The sequence below is a fragment of the Lepidochelys kempii genome, chromosome 3, assembly GCF_965140265.1.
Source record: "Lepidochelys kempii isolate rLepKem1 chromosome 3, rLepKem1.hap2, whole genome shotgun sequence".
In the NCBI taxonomy this organism is placed as follows: domain Eukaryota; kingdom Metazoa; phylum Chordata; order Testudines; family Cheloniidae; genus Lepidochelys; species Lepidochelys kempii.
The window spans coordinates 51554492-51566676 of NC_133258.1; the positions used below are offsets into that span (position 1 = coordinate 51554492).

General features: G+C 44.8%; 1 protein-coding gene across 1 annotated transcript in view; it reads right to left on the reverse strand.

The window, feature by feature from the left end:
• EYS (eyes shut homolog) overlaps window positions 1-12185 on the reverse strand; it is a 453978-nt gene that overhangs the window by 207403 nt on the left and 234390 nt on the right. The window lies entirely within an intron of this gene.

The window sequence follows — 12185 nt, forward strand, 5'->3', positions numbered from 1 at the left end:
ATCTCACCACCAGCAAACTTGCTTCTAAGACTAGCAAGAAATCTGCTGCTCAGATCACGACCATCAAATATAAATGTATCTATCTTTCTTTCTAGTTTTCCCCTTTTCTGGAGGCTTAAAGGAGTTACAATGGAGCCTAATTGTCAGATCTCAAAAAGTACTTGTCAGTGGGGAATCTCCATTGAATGGGATGTTTTTAGTGGTGTCGTGCTGGAATTTGGTACTAGACACAATAGTAATTCAACATTTTCATCAATGATCTGGAGATAAATATACAGTCACTGCTGGAAAACATTACGGATGATACAAAGTTTGGTGGAGTGCTAAATAATGAGAACAGGGAAGTCCTACAGAGTGATCTAGGTAACCTGGGCTCATTCCAACAAAACATGATTTAATACAGCCAAATGCAAAGTTTTATATCTAGGAACAAGGAATGCAAGCCATACCTACAGAATGGGGGCTGGAAAGCAGTGACTTTGAAAAGAATGTAGGTGTCATAGTGCACAAGCAACTGAGCATGAGCTCCTAGTGCAATGCTGTGTCAAAAAGGGTTGGTGTGATCCTCAGATGTATAAATGGGAAATAGCAAGTAGGAGAAGGAAAGTAAGTTTTACCTCTGTGTAAGGCATTGGTGAGACTGACAGCGGAATATTATGTACAGTCCTAGCGTCCACATTTTTAAAATGATGTTGAAAAATTGGAAAGGGTGCAGACAAGGGGCACAAAAATGATTTGAAGGTTGGAGAAAATGCCCTACAGTGAGCAGATTCAAGAGCTCAATCTATTTAGTTTATCAAAATGAATATTTAGAGGTTACTTGATCACAGTCCATAAAAATACCTTCATGGAGAGAAAGTACCAGGTACTAAGAGGGCTCTTTCATCTAGTGGAGAAAGTCATAGGACCCACCAATGGGTGAAAGGTGAAGCCAGAAACATTCAAATTAGAAATTATGTACAGATATGTAGCAGTGAGGGTGATTAGCCATTGGAACAAACTAATGGGATCAATATAGGGGTAACTGGGTAAAATATAATGGCATGTGAAATACAGGAGGGCAGATTAGATGATCTAATGGTCCCTTCTCACCTTAAACTCTAAGCCTCTAGGCTCCCACACCCCTTGCAGCATAGCTCAATAGGGTGGTATGCTGTCTTCGGCATCCTACCTGTGCTTGCAACAACCTCTTCCCCAAGGCTGTATAAGGTACAGGTGGAAGTTAATGATGAAGTGAGGAGCATATTTACTGAACTGAAAATATTTTCTGAATTCCAGACCAATGCTAATTCAAGGGTGTTAACAGGTCTTTTGTAAGGAAGGTCATAAGATAGGAAGTTTGACTTCCTACCCTACTTCCAAATTCCAGTATGGAGTACTGAACTGTGCACTGTTGAAAATAATGTTAGAGGATTTTATCCATTTAGATTATCAAAACTCTCATTGCACTTGGATACCACAGTCAGCAGAGTTGTAAAAAAGAAGAATGGGAGAGCGAAAAGGAATTGGTTTAGTCAGATTGGAAAACGGCAGGAGGGAGAATTTAAAAGGGGGGTGGGAAATGAGTGTAGGGAGCAAGAAATAAATAATTCGGGTAAGTGCCAGTCGTTAAATGGTTAGCTGAAGGTTTAAATCTTGCATGCCATACAATATGCACCATGAGTTCTTACAGCTTTCCAAAGAGGATGGTGTTATGCCCTGAGAACATCTCTCCTGGCATGGAGTGACCAAAGAAGAGACTGCCCCTAGGGAACTCATTTCAATTTTTAAATACAGAGCCCAGTACATACTGGGAAGTATCAAGTAGAACAATAGTCTCTGGCACAATCTGGCTATTTTGCATTACTCAGGCAATGCAGAATGAGCATATTCTGGTCATAAATGCCCAGTGGATAATTTCCCTTGCAGAAGGGAATTGCCTGTTGGGAGGGGCAACTGGTAAGGGAAGCTCCTGTCCAGGTGCCCCTCCCAGCCTTAATATAAGGTACATGTTGGAAGGAGGGGAGACATATGTTGTGGGGAGTAGGATGGATAAGGTTTCCCTGACACCAGGACCGCTCTCATGCCAATCATAATGGAAATTTGAGCCCTTGCAGGTTAGTTGATGCTAGAAAGATACTTACGCAAACCTATCCAATAAAGCTCATATAGTAGTTACTTCACTGTTGAAATTCATCATTATTATGTATTTTTCATATTACAATAGCACTGAGAAGCCCCAAAAGAGGTGAGGGCAGCAGTGGACCAGGGCCTGTAAACACACTAAGTTATTCAGTGCACGGACCGTCTCTTGCAATATAAATAAGACAAAGAGTGAAGAAAAGAAACGTGTTATTTTACAGATAGGGCATGGAGGTACAGGGAAGAAGGGCTTGTCTACATGGTCACTTAGTTCATGGTCAACCGGGATGTGAATGTGCAGAGCACTAGCTTGCCATGCCCTAACTGTGTGGAGCCTGCTACCCACACTATGGAACTTTTAGTGAATGGTAACTGGTTCCCACACAGCCAGTTCATGCACATCAGGCAAGTGCATTGTAATTTGACACTCTGGTAACTGTAACAGTCACTAACTGTAGGCAACCCCATGGCTTGCCAAGGTCACAAAGGAAAGATGCAGAAATTGAACCCAGATCTCCTAACTTCCTCTTCTATGCCTTAACCACAGATCAACTTTCTTTCAAATGTTTCTATATCATTGCTTCAATTTCATAAAAATCTCCCAGCAACCTGCAACAAAATAAGTAGATTTTTCAATCCAAAAACAAGTCTCTTAATTGCTAAGGACAGTGTTCCAATTTACCTTAAAAAAAAAACAACAACCCAACAACCTCCAAGTAAACAAAAAACCTTACAGTCATCCCCAGAAAGATATTATCTCAAATTCTAAATACATCATATGATTAAAACACCACAATTGACAAAACAAAAAAAAGTTATTTATTCTGTTCTAAATTAAAGAGGACACACAGATATGAAAAAATCATCATCACATTTTCAGTACAGCAACTGCAAAATGACAGAACAATTCCCTTTTAAGCATATTTTATTCTTGGTTGAAGCATAAACATGCTTTTCCCCAGATGATTCCAACTGTTACACTTTACCTTCTAATTAAACAAATCATGCTTAATATGTGCAAATGAAATAGTCAGAATCATACTATCAGATTTCCTGAAAACAAGGCACTTTGGTTAATTTCCAACTGATTGGGAAAGTAGTATTGTTGAACCATAATTGATTTTCTTATTTTATGCAATTCAATGGGTTGTTTTGTGTAGTACTTAACTACAAATTAAAGAATAATTTCAGAATACAATGAAATATGAGGAAGATTTTTTTATAACCCAGTGGACATTCACTCAATGTCCTTACTTGATTTTTTCTTTGGTGAACGTGATATACAGATCACACATTAGCTATGGTGATAAAGATTTCTCCAGTAGTCCTGAAAAAGTATTGTGACTACAGAAGCCACTTACCACTAATTATGGTTTTCAAGAGCATTGCCTGCATATTCCCACTGATGGGAAATGGACCCTCATTCCACAAAGCTTGTGGAACTTTCTAGAAAATTGTCAGCACAGAAAAGCTACACCATCCCCAAAGCCAGCCAGTTGCACTTGCACTGGAGTAATCCTGAAAATAGACAGAGTATCCTGGTACTTGGAGCAAGACAAAAGTGCAGGTCCCCATAAGCAGAAGCCTTCTGCTTCCTCTCTTTCTGCTTCCTCTCTTTAGAGAGCTTTGAAGCCTAATGGGGCCAAGATGAGAGGACAAGTCTTACTCGGCCTTTAAGGATGTCTGGAAACAACCAGGCTTCTCCCTTTGGCTTCACGGGTAAAGGCCCAGCACATAGAAGAACAATCTCTGACATTTCCCTCCTTGAGGCCCAAAAAACAACTATGTGCATCTGACTCTGGAAAGATGTATGGGCACAAATACATTACTTAAATTCCAGTCTTTTTCTGTTAATCTTTGGGGTCTGGATTGGACATGATCAGCCTGGACTTAAAACTGTGCAATGATGTTGAAATACCTTAAAACTCACCGTAGTGGGGTGGTCACCCCACTCTGGCCCTGGAAGGGTTAAAAGCAGCCCTGGAGAGGGCTGCAGCTGGATAAAAGGGATTAAGAACAGCTGGGGAAGCTGACTGAGTAGCTGACCACAGGTGTGGCTAGCTTAATTAGGGCTCAGCTGGCCCTGATAAGAGGGCTGTGACCCAGAAGCTGAGGGAGTCTCCTCTAGCCCTGGAGTGGGAAGGGCTAGCTGCCTGGGAGCAAGGTATGCCGTGCCGTGCCGTGCCGCGCCGCGCCGCGCCGCGCCAGCCTGGTAAACCCCCAGGCTGCAGGCATTGTTAAAGGCCTACAAAGGGACTGGGGCTGCAGAAGGGCAGCCCAGAGATAGGCAAAGGCAGCAGGTCCTAACTTCTTGCCAATGATGAGTGGCCTTACAAACTGTAGTCTGCCCCAGTGAGCAGGGGCTAAGTGATGACTGGCAGTAGCCACTGAGGCAAGGTGGGTTTAGAGGGGAGACCCAGAGTGGGGGCACTGCTGGGGCAGAACCCTGAGGGAAAGGGGCACCGGGGTCCGGGAGGGACATGGGGCCTGCAGCAGGAAAGACACTGGCCTGTAGAGGGCGCTCCATATGCTGGAGAGCTAATTCCCAGGATGAGCAGCAGGAGGTGCTGCACCAGTGAGTCGTTGCCTCACTACAGTCACCTAAACTACCTAAAACCACAATAATTATTAACAAGCTACCTGAAAATTTTGGGGAACCCCCCCACACTAAAACAAACAAGAAAAGCTCTTTGGATACCAGGGGAAGACTCATGTACTTGTAGTTAGCCACAAAAGGGAAAAAGCGGAGGTAGTTGAGTACTGGATGGCTCTTTATAACCTTGACCCCAGGTGTTCAGTCCTACAAGGCTCAGTCACTCAGTCACAATGGGCACTGCTTTTCTAGAAGGTTCCTCAAGCTCAATGGCATGAGGAGGGCAGTCTCATCCCAGAAGTGAAAATAAGCAGAGGCCACCACAAAGAAGAATATAAGAAAAGTCAGAAAGTTTATTAAGACAAATATAGTATTAAATATAAAACCTCCACTTTGCATGGAGATAAGAACCCTGATATTTAAATCAACATAAGCTACTGAGGGTATGTTTTTGAGAGTACTGTCTCATAAGAGATTTACATGAGAGACTCACAAAGAATAAAATAAAGATTGTGAGATGCATGCATTTGGTAAGACAAAGAAATATATGCAGACCACAATATAAATGAGGAGGCTAAATTAAGCACCTTCATTACAACAAAATTCAGTGAAGTGCTACAGTGATCTGACGAAATCATAATAATTGTTTTTAACTGTGATGGTGCTGGTGGCTATAAAGGCTGGGGGAAATTAATAATAAATTCACTGAACATCAAATATTAGTGCTATTTGGATGCCAGTTAATTTAGGTCACCCATCCCTATAATTACCACTGACAGCAGTGACACTGATATTGTCATTAGCAGCTTGGAGCATATAACAAAAGCTCTCTAGCTTTCCTGGTTCACCACTGAACTTAAAGAGCAGAAGGGTTTTCCTTGGTCTCTGCATCCCTAGACTCAACAGTGGAAGAGAGGCTCTAGCCCCAACCCACACTCTTCTTGAATCTAGTAGGGGTTCTCAAATTGAGGTGTGACCCCTCAGAGGATAGCAAGATTATTAAATGAGGGGTCGTGAGCTGTCAGGGTCTACCCCCAAACCCCAGTTCACCTACCAGCATTTATAATAGTGTTAAATATAAAATGTATGTTTTAAAATTAATAAGGAGGGCGGTCACACTCAGAGGCTTGCTGTGTGAAAGGGGTCACCAATACAAAAGTTTGAGAACCACTGATCTAGAGGGTATATGTGAGGAAAACTGACATATTCAGGGTGACAATAGGCTTGTCTCATCCATCTTACCAGAGGCTCACTTTCTCCCTACTTACATTTGGCTGTTTTCTGGTTGTGGTGATATAGAGATCTGATAGCCTTTGACCCCCCTCCCCCCGCAATAACTTTTGGAACAGAAAACTGGATTTTCTCAAGATGTTTAGGCATATTGAACTATTCCTCACATTTTGCTTGTTTAGGGAAGGGTAGCTGATAAGGCTCAGTACCTATGTACTGAGGAGAGGGAGGGACAGGTGCATTGCTTCTTCCATTGGAACGTTTGGGTGATGCACAGAAAGAAAGTCAGAGTTTAATAGATTTGGTGTGCTGTTATTTCTATGCACCATTCACTTCTATATAAATTAACAGCACAGGGCTCATTTCTACTCATTTCTACCCTGAGACATACACATGCATTTTCAAAAATGCTTTTAAATGGTAAAGGCCTGGAAAGTTCAAATATAGATAATGAACAGCTCACATAGTAACTGTGGTTCTTTAAGATGTTCTCCATGTATGGATCCCACTCCTAGTATGCATGTGCCCCAAGCACAGGACATCTGCATCTTTTAACCAGCAGTTCCTCATGTTACACCCTCCTGAGGGCATGAAGGGAGGACCACCCAACTGCAGCTCAGTTCCTTCATTACCCAGAGTCCTTATCAAAGAGCTGTGGGAAAGAAGATGGCTGGTGGGGTCCACATGTACAGAGTATCTTGAAGAATTATAGTACTGTAAGGTAAGTAACTTCTTTCTAGTCCAAGTATCTGTACATGGAGATCCTGCTCTTGGTGATTAGCCAGCAGTTAACTCCTTAAGGTGGGGGGAGTTAGGAGCTTATCTAAACAATTATTTCAGTAATGTCTGACTAAACTGAGTGTCAGATCAGAAAGCTCATGCAAGGGAGTAGTGGCTGGTGAATGTATGAATGGAGCTCTGCACAGCTGCTCTACAATTTTCAGCTAAGGCATGCAACTAAGGCCATCTGAGTTCTGGTAGAATGAGATTTAATATAGGACAGAAAAGTAATCTTGTTGATATTATAGGAGGTTCTAAGACAGTCTGAGATCCTGCATCCCAACCCCCTGCTCCAGCCCTGAACTACCTCCTGTACCCCAAACCCCTCATCCCTGGCCCCACTCCAGAGCACACACCCCCAACCCCCTCCTGCACCCCAACCCCCTGCTTCAGCCTGGAGAAAGTGAATGAGGGTGGGGGAGAGCAAGTGATGGAGGAAGGGGGTATGGAGGGGGACTAGGACTGCAGAGAAGGGGAAGGGCAGGAGTGGGGCCTCAGGGGTACAAATTGATAAATAAAAGTAGCAGTAAGTCACCAGGACCAGATGTATTCACCCAACCAGTGGTGAATTAGCCCCAGAAAAAAATCTGCTGTTGGGCAGGCAGATGAATCCCCCAACCATGCTGCCCAGAAGCAGTGCCGGGTGGCAGCAGGGGAAGCCCATCCCCCAACCCAATTCCTGTTAGGGGAAGCCCCCAACCCAGTGTCCCCTGACCCCATCCCCAGCAGAAGCCATGGGACAGCAGGGGAATCCCCAGCCCAGCACCCCCGACTCCACTCTTTGGCAGAGGCAATGGGGCAGCAGGGGAAGTCCCAGCACCCTGACCCCACTCTTTGGCAGAAGCATTGGTTGGGCGGGATGGGAGAAGCCCCAGTTCCCCAACCTTGGTTCCCTGCAGAAGTGCCAGGAGAAGCCTCCGGACTCCCACGGTGGCTCTGGGACTGGAAGCACTCTCTCTACTTGCTGCAGCCTCAGGCCTGGGGGAGCTCTCACTCCCTGCTGTGGCCCAGTGCAATGGTGGGTTGACAGCTTCTCCAGTCTTGAGGCTGCAATGTGTGTGGGGGAAAGGATCAAACAGGCTGAAGGGCAGCACTGGGGGGGTGGGAATGGGTGGGACCGGGTGAGACCCTAGGTGGAAGAGGGGCGTGGCCTGAGGATGAGGCAGAACAGGGTAGGGCTATGGGCAGGGCCATAGGTGGAAGGGGTGGAGAGGGGCCCCCAATTGCTCTGGCCCAGGTCCCCAGGAAACCTTAATCTGCCTCTGCACCCAAGAGTTCTGAAGGAACTCAAATATGAAATTCAAGAACTACTAATTGTGGTATGTAACCTATTGCTTAAATCAGCCTCTGTCTGATGACTAGAGGATAGCTAATATAACACCATTTAAAAAAAAAAAGGCTCCAGAGGTGGTAATGGCAATTACAGGCCAGTAAGCCTAGCTTCACTACCAGACAAATTTGTTGAAATGATAGTAAAGAGCAGAATTATCAGACACATAGATGAACACAATATGTTGGGGAAGAACCAATGCGGCTTTTGTAAAGGGAAATTATGCCTCACCAATCTCAAAGAATTCTTTGTGTGTGTCAACAAGCATGTGAACAAGGGTGATCCATGGGTTATAGTGTACCTGGACTTTCATTAAGCCTTTAACAAGGTCCCTCACCAAAGGCTCTTAAGCCGTTTTAGACACAACAAATCCTGAATCTTTGCAGGGGGTTACAAGAGATGACTCTTGTGGTCCCTTCTAACCCTATGATTCTAAGCAAAGCAGACAGTCATGGGATAAGAGGGAAGGTCCTCATGGATCAGTAACTGGTTAAAAGATAGGAAACAAAGTGTCAAGGTTCCTCCCCCACTCTGAACTCCAGGGTACAGATGTGGGGACCTGCATGAAAAATCTCCAAAGCTTATCTTTACCAGCTTAGATCAAAACTTCCCCAAGGTACAAAATATTCCACCCGTTGTCCTTGGACTGGCCGCTACCACCACCAAACTAATACTGGTTACTGGGGAAGAGCTGTTTGGATGCGTCCTTCCCCCCAAAATACTTCCCAAAACCTTGCACCCCACTTCCTGGACAAGGTTTGGTAAAAAGCCTCACCAATTTGCCTAGGTGACTACAGACCCAGACCCTTGGATCTTAAGAACAATGAACAATCCTCCCAACACTTGCACCCCCCCTTTCCTGGGGAATGTTGGATAAAAAGCCTCACCAATTTGCATAGGTGACTGTCAAGGTTCCTCCCCCACTCTGAACTCTAGGGTACAGATGTGGGGACCTGCATGAAAAAACCTCCTAAGCTTATCTTTACCAGCTTAGGTCAAAGCTTCCCCAAGGTACAAAATATTCCCCCCGTTGTCCTTGGACTGGCCGCTACCACCACCAAACTAATACTGGTTACTGGGGAAGAGCTGTTTGGACGCATCTTTCCCCCCAAAATACTTCCCAAAACCCTGCACCCCACTTCCTGGACAAGGTTTGGTAAAAAGCCTCACCAATTTGCCTAGGTGACTACAGACCCAGACCCTTGGATCTTAAGAACAATGAACAATCCTCCCAACACTTGCACCCCCCTTTCTCTGGGGAATGTTGGATAAAAAGCCTCATCAATTTGCATAGGTGACCACAGACCCAAACCCTTGGATCTGAGAACAATGAAAAAGCATTCAGTTTTTTACAAGAAGACTTTTAATAAAAAATAGAAGTAAATAGAAATAAAGAAATCCCCCCTGTAAAATCAGGATGGTAGATCTCTTACAGGGTAATTAGATTCAAAAACATAGAGAACCCCTCTAGGCAAAACCTTAAGTTACAAAAAAAGATACATAGACAGAAATAGTTATTCTATTCAGCACAAATCTTTTCTCAGCCATTTAAAGAAATCATAATCTAACACATACCTAGCTAGATTACTTATTAAAAGTTCTAAGACTCCATTCCTGGTCTATCCCTGGCAGAAACCAGCATACAGACAGACACAGACCCTTTGTTTCTCTCCCTCCTCCCAGCTTTTGAAAGTATCTTGTCTCCTCATTGTTCATTTTGGTCAGGTGCCAGCGAGGTTACCTTTAGCTTCTTAACCCTTTACAGGTGAGAGGAGCTTTCCCCTGGCCAGGAGGGATTTCAAAGGGGTTTACCCTTCCCTTTATATTTATGACACGCCCCCCAAATCTCAGCTAGGGTGAAACACTGGCTGGGATTTCTTCCTGGAGCTCTAGGAAAAACAGAGTTAATAAGACACATGCATCTCTAAATATACTACCAAGTACATAAAGACTAACAATATTTTCCACATCTCAAGGACGATTTTAACCAGTTGACTCTGGGAAACTTTCACGGGAGAGTGCATCAGCCACTTTGTTAGAAGCTCCTGAGATGTGTTGGATGTCGAAATCAAAATCTTGGAGAGCTAAACTCCACCGAAGAAGTTTTTTGTTAGTTTCCTTGACGGTGTGAAGCCACTTCAGTGCAGCATGGTCGGTTTGCAGGTGGAAACGCCGTCCCCAAACATATGGGCGTAGCTTTTCCAGAGCGTAGACAATGGCGTAACATTCTTTTTCAGTGACTGAGCAGTTGCTTTCCCTCTCAGACAGTTTTTTGCTGAGAAACACTACAGGGTGGAATTCTTGATCAGGTCCTTTCTGCATTAAAACTGCTCCCACACCACGCTCGGACGCATCTGTGGTTACTAGGAACGGTTTGTCAAAGTCTGGGGCCCTTAGTACAGGGTCAGACATGAGTGTCGCTTTAAGCTTGTTAAAGGCCTTCTGACACTTTCCGGTCCACTGAACAGCATTTGGCTGTTTCTTTTTGGTTAGGTCTGTCAGTGGGGCAGCGATTTGGCTGTAGTGCGGTACAAATCGTCTGTAATAACCGGCCAAGCCTAAGAAGGATTGAACCTGTTTCTTTGACTTTGGGACAGGCCACTTTTGGATAGCATCCACTTTGGCCTGTAGGGGGCTGATAGTTCCTTGACCCACCTGGTGTCCAAGGTAAGTCACTCTGTTTAGGCCTATTTGACACTTCTTAGCCTTAACAGTTAGTCCTGCCTCCCTTATGCGCTCAAGGACTTTTTGTAGATGTTCCAGGTGGTCTGCCCAGGAATCCGAAAATATGGCCACGTCGTCAAGGTAGGCGACTGCATATTCTCCTAATCCCGCTAGGAGACCATCTACAAGTCTTTGGAAAGTGGCGGGTGCATTTCGCAGCCCGAAAGGGAGTACATTAAATTCATACAGCCCGAGATGTGTGATGAAGGCTGACCTTTCCTTGGCAGATTCATCTAGCGGTACCTGCCAGTACCCCTTGGTTAAGTCCAAGGTAGAGATGAACTGGGCCCGTCCCAGTTTCTCTAATAGTTCATCTGTGCGTGGCATTGGATAGTTGTCTGGGCGAGTTACAGCATTTAGCTTATGGTAGTCCACGTAAAAACGTATTTCCCCATCTGGTTTGGGAACTAGAACCACTGGAAATGCCCATGCACTTTCAGAGGGGCGGATTACACCCATCTGTAACATATCTTGGATCTCCCGTTCTATAGCAGTTTTAGCTTGAGGTTGAACCCTAATTGGGTGAGCATTACCTGTGTCAATGGAGTGGTATGCCCGTTCAGTCAGTCCTGGGGTGGCTGAGAACGTTGGCGCGTAGCTAGTGCACAGCTCCTGGATCTGCTGTCGCTGCATACGCCCAAGGGTCATGGAGAGGTTCACCTCTTCCACACCACCACCACATTTCCCTTCATAGTAGACACCTTTGGGCCACTCAGCGTCGTCTCCTCCCTGGGCTGTAAACGGACAAACCTTTAATTCTCTGGAATAAAAGGGCTTTAGAGAATTAATATGGTACACCTTAGGCTTCCGGTTGGAGGTGGGGAATGCTATGAGATAATTAAAAGCTCCCAGGCGCTCCTGGACCGTGAATGGCCCTTCCCACGATGCTTCCATTTTATGGGCCTGGAGCGCCCTTAAGACCATGACCTGGTCCCCTACTTTGAAGGAACGCTCTCTGGCATGTTTATCATACCAGGCTTTTTGCTCTTTTTGAGCATCCTGTAAGTTTTCTCTAGCAAGGGCTAAAGAGGTTCGGAGGGTGTTTTGTAGGTTGCTTACAAAGTCCAGAATGTTAGTTCCTGGAGAAGGTGTAAATCCCTCCCATTGCTGCTTCACCAACTGCAATGGCCCCTTAACCTCACGGCCATATACAAGTTCAAATGGGGAAAACCCTAAACTGGGATGTGGTACAGCTCTGTAGGCAAAGAGCAACTGCTGCAACACTAGGTCCCAATCATTGGAGTGCTCATTTACGAATTTACGTATCATGGCCCCCAAAGTTCCATTAAACTTCTCCACCATGCCATTTGTTTGATGATGGTAAGGAGTGGCAACCAAGTGATTTACCCCATGAGCTTCCCAAAGGTTTTTCATAGTTCCTGCCAGGAAATTAGTCCCTGCATCTGT